The sequence below is a fragment of the Perna viridis genome, chromosome 3 (assembly GCF_037379345.1).
Source record: "Perna viridis isolate PV_CMFRI_1.1 ecotype Kerala chromosome 3, ASM3737934v1, whole genome shotgun sequence".
Classification (NCBI taxonomy): domain Eukaryota; kingdom Metazoa; phylum Mollusca; class Bivalvia; order Mytilida; family Mytilidae; genus Perna; species Perna viridis.
Window position 1 is genome coordinate 32,516,299 of NC_142447.1, and position 10,409 is coordinate 32,526,707.

General features: G+C 35.2%; 1 protein-coding gene across 4 annotated transcripts in view; it reads right to left on the reverse strand.

Moving 5' to 3' along the window:
* LOC148621907 (C-myc promoter-binding protein-like) overlaps nt 1-4,119 on the reverse strand; it is a 51,502-nt gene extending 47,383 nt beyond the window's left edge. For 3 of the 4 annotated variants that reach the window (XM_088576750.1, XM_088576751.1, XM_088576748.1), the window contains exon 1: nt 4,031-4,119. The gene's annotated coding sequence lies outside the window, so the exon portion shown is untranslated. Of the gene's footprint in view, nt 1-3,850 lie in introns of all 4 variants that reach the window. The other variant, XM_088576749.1, reaches the window with a different exon arrangement.
* Between the last annotated feature and the right edge of the window lie 6,290 nt (nt 4,120-10,409).

A 10,409-nucleotide genomic window follows, 5' to 3' on the forward strand; every position in this document is an offset into this window, starting at 1 on the left:
TTTTATTTCACACATGGTTCCCAATATCATAATAACAGAGACTCCCAGGAGCCTGATCCACTCAATTGGTAAAATGTTTGCCTTTCAATGGCAATAACTCTAACAAGGAATTGTCCAACAATTATGATTCAAAGACGCCTTTGGTAGAACTTATATGGATCATTTCAGCAATTGAAAGTTTCATTCTATCTATTGTAGTTTTCAAGATATTGGCTGAAAACTGTGCAAAAAAGGCATTTTTTCACCAATTAAGGGCAATAACTCTCACAAGGAGTCATCTGACAACTTTAATCCCTGGAGACTTTTGTAGGCCTTATAATAAGGATCATTTCAGCAACTGAAAGAATTTGGCTAAACCTAATGGTTTTGGGGATATAATATATGAAAAACTACTGTCTGACCCAGGGGTCCCGAAATTTTGACAGCCCATGCTGGACATTTGATCAAACTTCAGCAGACATTCGTGTCAGTTTTTTACATGTTCAGATCGAAAATAGACATAAAAAACTTTTTATGTAGTTATTTTAAGATAAATATTGGACATTGTGTTATTTCATCACATACTCTTTTACAAAATATCAGAGCGAATGAACGAGTTCGTTATCTACCACGCGTGGATGTTCTAACATGTAAACAAAACATTATATCTCTCAGACTTTTTCATCACACAGGCAAACAGCCAAAAACTTCTGAGTGATGAAAAAAAAATGTTGATTATAATTTATAAAAGAAAATCACGAACACATTTTGTATATTGATTTAAATGGTCTGTTGACTTCTGTGTTAAAACGATTCAATCCATGAATTAAAAATTACAAACTACGTCTGATCCGTAGTTTCAGTTTCACGTGCTTTCGTTACCTCTGAAAGATTGGCGGGGAAATGATGGACTTGCCAATCTTTTTCCGTAATTAATCAACTAATAAATGTATGAAAACTCTCTGAGTTACTTCAATTAATTCATGTATGCAATGGGGCTACACATGTACCGTTAATTTAATTATGCAGTCAAATAATCAGTTACAGGTAAATCACAGGTGGTTGCACATCGGCTAAAATTGACACACACCTGTCAATTAATTTTCAATAAACAATTAGGAGACAGGTAGATAGGATGTTTATACACTAATAAAAACCACAGACTGTAATTTATAAGGGTTGACAATTTTTTATGTCCGATATTGGAAAATGGTCGTCAGTCATTTACAAAATTTGTCGGTCAATGACTGACATTTTTTACCATTTTCTGACCCTTGGTCTGACCCCTATGTTCTATTTTTAGTAACGGCAGCCATATTTTTTCCACAGATCATAAATCCCCACGTCAGTTCTATGCATGATACCCCAAGAAACATTCATACCAAAGTTGCTTCTAATTGGTGTGGTTGTATCAGGGAAGATTTTTAATGAAAATAGCATTTAAAATGGCAAAAAAGTGTGGAAAAAGGGCAATAACTCCAATATGGCTTCACAGATTAAAACAAAAATTTGACCATAAATAGATCTCATCATGCTGAACACTTTAAGTTAAACTTATGTCAGAATTTAGCTAAACCTAACAGTTTTGGAGATAGATGTTTGGTTCCAATTGGTCAAGTAGTGTCAGAGGAGAAGACTTTTGAAAAATTGTGAACGACGACAGATGCAAATTGATGGCAATAGCTCAAATGGCCTTCCACCAGGTGAGCTAAAAATTACTTGAACATACAGATGTTGATGTATTTAGAGGATTTAATAATTTAGTAACACTTACACATGCATACTAACTGAACATATTCAGGAGTAAAAACAATGTAATTTCAATTCAAGTTTCCTAAAATTTAATGTTCTTATACATTTGTATCTTTGCATTTAAATGCCCTAATTTCAAGTGTAGTTTGTATGCAAAATTTCATAAAATAGATAGGCAGTTCTAAGCCTTCAAAAACCATCTCATATTTAGTTGGTTGTGAAAATGATGCATGCATCAGCTGGATGTTTTATACTACCTACCCCAGGGGTAGATAAGAGGAAAGGAAAAATATGACATGTAAAACAAATCAGTTTTCATGGTGCAGATGGTTACACTGTAATGATTCACGACTTCATGATCATGACCATAAAACTTCTGATGACTTCAATCTTGTAGCTACATAACCCTGTTCCAGAAGCCTAATTGTAAGAAGTCTAGGGCGATACAAAAAGTTGGTGCAGTTACAATACGGCAAGCTCTGGCATAATGTATGAGTTGTGATAAGAACTCGCATACACAGGTGCTGAAGGGATGTTGCCAAAGCTGAAAGGAGAGTTGACAATACTAAATGAAAGACATCACATTAGTTGTAGTTTGGTCAGAAATTTTCCATTACCAAGCCTTTGGAATGGACCTGAACTAGTGCAATTTCAGGGTAGGAAACTCACTCAAATTCTAGCCAGTCCTGAATACAACTTTTGAATACATTTACTGTATGGCTATATAGATTTCGGATAAAATTAGCCAGTCTCGGGCTGGCAGGCTATTATTTTTAACTCTGGCAATTTCAGATTAACTGTAACTGTGGATCTTTCTTCAAGGCAATTCCCAATCCATATTAATGAATATTTTAGCAAAACACTATTTAGGTAATGGGAAAAGATGCTATGGCATACATGTGAACCTAGCGGCGGTAGTTCAATTCTACCGGAATTGGAACCTTCCTATCGTTCTACCGTTGAAACAAAAAAAACTACTGCTTTCCGAAAATAATACTGTAAACAAATTTTGGACGCCATTTTTTTATTTGCTGAAGGAAAAAACCTAAGAGGATCGAATAACGACATTTCCAGTTGATCTCGGGTAGACAGGTGAACATGTTAATTAGGGTCATAAATAGTAATTAAGATTGGTTATCTACAAGACGTAATTTAAAAGGTGTGATGATTATATAACAAAAGGAGTTAATTGACAATTATCCCAAGTTTTAGTGGCACACCCTTAAATGGTTAAACGATTTTATTACTGACGATTGGGACTCATTGTGTAAACATTAATACGGGACATTTGATCTTTTGATGGTCATGGAAACATTGACCATGCATCTACTGAAAATGAAATTGATTCAAAGTATGGCTTATTTTTTATCCAAGTCAATGGAGGAACTATGTGAATTTTTCAATTAGGAGCACTCCCATCAACCGTCAAAATGCTGAAACGTAATATTTCATCTTCTGCACCTCCAGCCAAGAAAGCAAAGTAGTTAGTACTAATTCCAAATTCAATGCTGCATGGAAGTCAAAGTTAAAGTCTTGCCCAGCTAGTAGTGACAATTTGAAATGAAATCATTTTGATGCATATTTATGCAATAGTAAGAATTATAGTGACAATTTTTAAATGAAAATTATTTAATTAATAGTAGCAATATAGTAATGATGAAACTTTTAAATTGAAAGTTACTTATGTTCATGCTGTTCTTGTTTCGTAAATGTTGTCATTAATAAATAAAGTCATTGAAATGTTCAAGTGTTACTCCATCAAAAGGGTCATTCCAACTGTTCAAATATAATATGGAAAAAGACTTAATGCCAGGTTTTTCCATAACTATGTTTCACACATATTTGACTTGTTACGCCGCGAAAAAACACCAATTAAAAATCTCCAGCTGAAAAATGACAAATTTCCAGTTTTGATGGCATGACTATATCACATGTATGGTATGGGTACACATATTATTCCCTACCCACGTTTAAGTCAGACATTGGTTTTGCTGACACCTTGGTTATAAGGAAACTATGGGTTACCAATTTGAATCTTCCTTAAGATTTCAGTAGGAGGAGTATGCTTAAAATAAAACCCTGATGTTATACACGCAAGGTAATATTTGCCTACGCTTACAACATGTTTGAGGTTCAGCATCCTCAACATCCATGACTTGCTAAATGTATTTTCATTCGACGTGTTATGGCCATTTAGAAATATGTGCAGTTTAAAGAATCGGAATATTGTCATTGTATGGCAAAAATTCAAATGCATGAAAAGAGACACATGAACTTGCAGCAGGTGATGTTGACTCACTAGACTTCTGGCTGCCAAAAATCAACACAGAGCCACCATTTTGATTTTAATATTCCTACGCGATACTACTGAATCTTTGTTTGAGATAATTAAGTAAAACTATAACTTTAAAAAAAAAGATCTATTTCTCATCACATGGAAGATTTGATTTATCATAACTTTATCAAATGTACATAACTCAAATGCTAATTAATTAAGCACTACTTTATTTGAAACGCATCACTACATTATTCAAGCAGGATTAAGAATTGTCTCCCTTATTACACAAGAAAACCAAATTCTACAGTACGCACTTCAATTCAGGTTACAATTTCACGCGTGAACGTGGGATATAAAAACATGATAATTTTAACATTCTGCATAGAAAGTGTTCAAAAATAGTAAAATATCTTCCATGCGTAGACTGTAGATATAATATAAGAAATAAAACAGACCGGTAATTTCCACCTCTCAGACAGTCTCGAACCATGCACTCATTATCCTTCCAAATTCCTCAATGTGGGTTACAAGTCAGACAACAACCTTCCAAGAACCATCAAATTATGGAGCAATATACCACTAAATATTGTTATAAGTGATTCATTGGAGTCATTTAAAATAGCTATTTCAACTAACATTTAATTACAGTCATTAAAAAGGAGATGTACATAGTTTTAAACTCACTCTTATTGCTACTAGGTTAATTTAGTATGGAAATCTTCTAAATAGCATGCGCAGAAAAAAGTGTGTTGAAGTTGGCCAGAAGATTGTAGATGTAGAAGTAAAGGGCGAGCGCTTTTTTTTTCAAATTATAAAGAGAATGGATATGGTGAATATGTCAAAAGGGAACAAAGATTATAGTGGAAATCAAAAGAATGTAATCCAAAGACAAAGACCAGACATGGAAAAACAGACAAACACAACAAAGAACATAAAATAACCTAACTAATACAAACAAAGTACCAAAAGTAAATGAGCAACTCGGATTCCTTTAAAAACTGGGAGCATGGACCAGGTACACAGCCTTGTAGGGTAAGTGTCATCTGCTTTTCTAAAGACACCTGCCGAGTTGCTCATAAAAAGTCAAGTCCAGGGTAGACGGAAGAGGAAAGGAAAACTATGACGCGTTGAACAAATCATTTTTCAGATGGATACACCGTAACGATCCACGAGATCATGATGACGACCATAAAACTTCAGTAGTTATAATTTATAGCAACATAACCCCACCAAAAAGACATCCCCACCGCCATGAAAAATGTCAGCCCAAAGCGATCCATGGGGCTACAATGAAGCGAGGAAACCCTCACACCACTAGGCAGGTTTCAGCTGAATCTAAAACAACATTAAACACAGTTTACGGAAACTACTGTAAAAATGTTTATAGCATTAGATTCTTTACTCAAAACAGTTATGAAAATAGTTGAACATTCGAATAAAACATTTCGAGGTTCGAGGAGCACTTAACTCCTAATAAACAACATCAAAACCGTATTTTCCTAAAAAAAAAAAAAAAAAAGAAAAAAGAAAAGAAAAAAAAATAAAACACACAAATTGAAAGAACTCAGCAAGGAATTTGTTTTTGTTCCTATTGATAAAGCTGAAAATGATATTATTGTTTTTCGTCGTAAATTTCACATTGAAATTCTGCAAATAGAAGTTACGAATTCATGAACATTCCAACTGACTAAATTTTCAGGAAGTGAAATTGGGAAAAAACACAAACTCGTCGCTACCCCTTTACAAGCTGAGCCTAGTAGCATGGAAGTTCCTAATATGCACTGGCTTCCCACACTTCACAAATCACCTCATAAATTTAGATTTATTTCCTCTTCAAGCCATTGCTCTATAACAAGACTTTCTATTTTACTTACTAGTGCGCTAAATACAAAAAAAAATCTTATAATTTTTTTTGTAAAAAAGCTTATGAAAATCGTGTAATTAACTATTTTTGGAGTGTTAAAACATTAAAAGCTCGCTTGAAGTGCTTGATAAATTACACGCCCAAGTGGGATCTTTCAAATCTACTCAAAGTTTTGATTTTTTAAACTTATACACTACACTTCAAACTAATCTCATAAAACAAAAAAAATCACATATCTTATCAATAAATCGGGATTTGAATATATTTGTTCGAATTCTTTTAGATCATTTTCAGTAACGAAAACATAAACCTATGTTCATTGGACTTCTTTTGATAACCTTACAGCACTCGAATTCCTGTTCGACAACATTTTCGTACGCTTTGGCGTAGTTATCGGAATTCCCATGGGGACCAATAGTGAACCACTTACTGCGAACCTCTTTTTGTACTGTTAAGAATCCCAATTTATGGCTATAAAATAAATAAAGACTCTTCCAAACAACATTTGATAGAAAAATGTAATAACAGCTTCAAATATTTTGATGATATTTTGGCTCTAAACAACGACTTCAATATTTATAATAAAGATATCCTGTAGAACTGTTGTGGGATAAAGCAAATATGATAATAAGGAATGTCCGTTTCTTGATGTTAGTATTCCTATCGATAATGGTAAACTTTATACTAAAATGGACTCAGACCTTTTTTGTGTTTAATTGTGTAAAAATTTTCTACAGTGGCCAGATTTTAAACGAGGATGGTTGTGATCACACCAAAACTTTAACCCCGCCGCATTTTTGCGCCTGTCCCAAGTCGGGAATTTCTGGCCTCTGTATGTCTTGTTTCGTTTTCACCATTATTTTATTTTTTTTATTTTACCTGAGTATATAGGGCAAACTATTTCTCTGTACCTGTGTATGATGATGTTTTGAGGCCAGCTGTAACTAGCTGCCATGTGGTATGAGGGTTCCCTCGACGTTCAAAGAGTGGCCTTGACCTGAAATTTTCATTCCAGTGGGGTTGTCGTCTCTTTGGTATATACGCCATATCTATTCTTGCTATATTATGTTAACTAACGCCTGAATCGTACTTATTTATTGATATGTCGGTGGCATATTCATATGCTACTTAATTATGTGATATTTACTTATAAGTGTGTAAAAGTACATTTGCTAAGCGTTCATATATATATATATATATATATATATATATATATATATATATATACATGTGTGCGTGTGTGTGTGTGTATAGCCATTTGCAGATTTGAAAAGGACATATGAACGCTTAGCAAATGTACTTTTACTCATATATATATATGAGTATTATGGGGAGGGCCCTCAATTATGTTATATTAGTATAATATTAACTTTTATTAGGTTATTATTTCATGTCATATTTGAATGTTATTTTTCATGTGTACACAAATTATTTCTTGCAATATCAAAACATTTTCTGAAGCGATGACGTTACGGCTGTCGACGAACCAGGGCTGATATCGGCTTGCAGATCATTTCTTTTTTATAAATATTACATTCAATTATTTAATTAAGTGGAACATAAACGTAGTATATGTAGTTAAAATCAACGCCAGTCTAATCTAAATTAGACGCGTTTTTTTTTTCATAGAGCATAACAAATAAAAATCGGAGGGGCTTTAATCAGATTGAAATTAACGGGTCAGGCCATTGTCTGCATGGGATGAATTCCAAGATTTTGGGTGAGCCTAGCAAGGCAAGGCATTTTTGAAGTGGGAGCAGTTGTTAAAAAATAAAGACTTCACTAATTTTGGTGGGGGTCCACCCTGTATCAATCGGAGCTCCTCAGTCTTTCTAGTTACACAAAAGAAAAACTGTAGCGGAAATGGCCGAGTAATTCTGATTGACCCGTATGAATTCGCATATGAGTGCTTCAGTCTCGTACAAAGTGAAGGCATACCAGCTAAATTATATCTCATGAGATTACATACAAATAAAAGAATTTCGACATACTCGATAAAAAAATTCTTATGAGCCTAGAAAAGGTCAGTATAAAATAAGTATCGCTTCAAGTGATAAGACAATAAATTTATTTCTGTTGCAAAAACTTTTTAGTGCAAAAAGCACTAAGTTCTTTCCCCGCAATTAAACTTAGGTACAAAAATATGATAGTACTTGTGTTGCCCACCCATTTTTTTGGGGGGGGGTCTGTTTTTTCTTTTTTTAATGAAAATATAGTCTATAAAGTATATTCCTTCATACAATTAATGCGATCAACTAGATTCATTCGTAAAGGAGACGATTTTCAATTTGTTGTCTTTTCTTTGAGCCTTGTTTTTAACACTTATTTAACGACATTTCGACGTAAAAACTAGTCTTTTTTAATATTGTTAGCGACTTCTTGCACTCGTTATTTCAGTACTTTATATTCGCATATGATTTACATAAATATGTAGTTATACGCCACATAATGCTGCAGATCCTTGTCGTGTTCACCGCCAAAGTGCCAGAGTTCTAGCTTCATACAAGATAAAAATGTACCACTTAAGTATCATACACGTGTGTTCTATGCGTGTTTCTTGCTTGTACGATGACGGGAAGCTTACTTGAAATGATCGGTTTGCCTTGAACATTTCCCAGTTTCCGATTCAGGCACTGGGGCTCGTTACAAGACTATATAGGTCATATACATTCAGGGGCGTAGCTAGGCCTGTTTTATTTGTACGCAAAATTACGGCGAGGTGTCTTTGGGGGGGGGGGTCATGGGGTCGCTCAAGGCCCCCAGTGAGTCATTGCATAAAACCTTTATTTCATCTTTAAAATGTGTGTTTTTATTTTTGTTACTTTTTTTGAAAGTACGCAACTGCGTATTTGCGTATAGGCAGCTACGCCCCTGTGCATTAGCACGCCAAGATATTTATGAATATTCATTGCTGGTTGCTCAGTCTGGTTCTTGGTCTAGTTACCTGGTCCATATCATAAGCGACCCAAAGATTGCTATAACGTACCTCTTTTTTTTTAAAAAATATCATACACATGTCTATGCGTGTTTTGTTTGTTTGTTTGTTTGTTTCCGACTCAAACACAGGCTTCGTTACAATTTATATATAATAATTATATATATAGCAATTGTCAATTGTTTAATCTTGTTCCGGATGATTGAAAACATTCGGGTTATCACGGATACGAAAGAGTGCATAGTCATATTAAGGGAACCAAGATTTTAGCGGAAGTCACCCGATTATAGAGCATATCGCATTCATACCATTTCGGATGTTGAAAGTTTGTTTGTTTGTTGGGGTTTAACGTCCGAGCAGCAATATTTCAGCTATATTCAGACGATGAACATGAAATTGATGATAAAATGAACATGAGATGAAAAAGGGATGGGACACAAGGACAATGGGGTCGACAAATTTTGATTGCCACTGGGAATAGGGAGAGGTGGGTAGGGTCGGGCAATTTAGCCTCCTGTGGCGGAGCCCTATGGTTCCTACTCCGGGAGAATACCACAGTAGGGTTCTTTAACGTGCGAGGAACGTGGCATCTTTCCCAACACGGTGCACCACTATGGTTTGCGGTCAGGTTTTCAGTATTATAGCCTGACAACCCTAGCATGTAACACGCCAGGGGTACCCCATTCCACCACCTGGGGCACACATCCCAGTTGCTCTGTGGGCAGAGCGCCCTAGCCCCCGGCTAGGGTTCTGAGCACTATTTAGTTGCCTTTTACGACAAGCTTAGCGCTGCTGCAGACCTATTCTTTTAACACCCGGACCTGCACGGGGCCGGATTTTGAAAGTAAGCCAAAATCAGTGACAGTGAATATTTGACGATTAGAGACTTGAAGACTTCAGTCTTTGATTTAGTATTGCACTACATCAGGGACTTTATGTAGCATACACTCCCTGACTATCAAATGTTGCATATTTAAGTACCATTCTGTGTAAGAATCAGGCGATGGGAGGCACATTTTTCTCAATTTGTTTTTTTTTACCTACAATATATTCATTACATGTAGAAAATAAACAAAAATGCTATTTAAATTTTACCCTGAATTATCTATGACATAGATATTTTTTACTGCTCATATAGGGAAAAAAGTGCTGGAAAATTTCCCGCTATTTTTCCATAGCGCATTCCAAGTAAATTTGACCTGTCTTTATCTTAAGGAGGTACACTTCATAAACACTTTGATGGACTAGTTTTCTGCAGGTTATGCGGTATAAAGACTTGGATAATCCCATAAAATCTCTGCGTGAGTTTTTCGTGTTCCACACCTTATACACATTTTGGCCGATTCTTTGACAAAGAAGTATTTAATGCTTGACGTAATACTACTCCAAATCCAGTCCACTGGAATTGTAGTGACCGATTATTTTTAATCAGGGGCGTAGCTAGGCCCGTTTTATTTGTACGCAAGATTACGGCGAGGGGTCATGGGGGGTCGTTCAAGGCCCCCAGTGAGTCATTGCATAAAACCTTTATTTCATCTTTAAAATGTGTGTCTTTATTTTTGTTACTTTTTCCGAAAGTACGCAACTGCGTATTTGCGGCC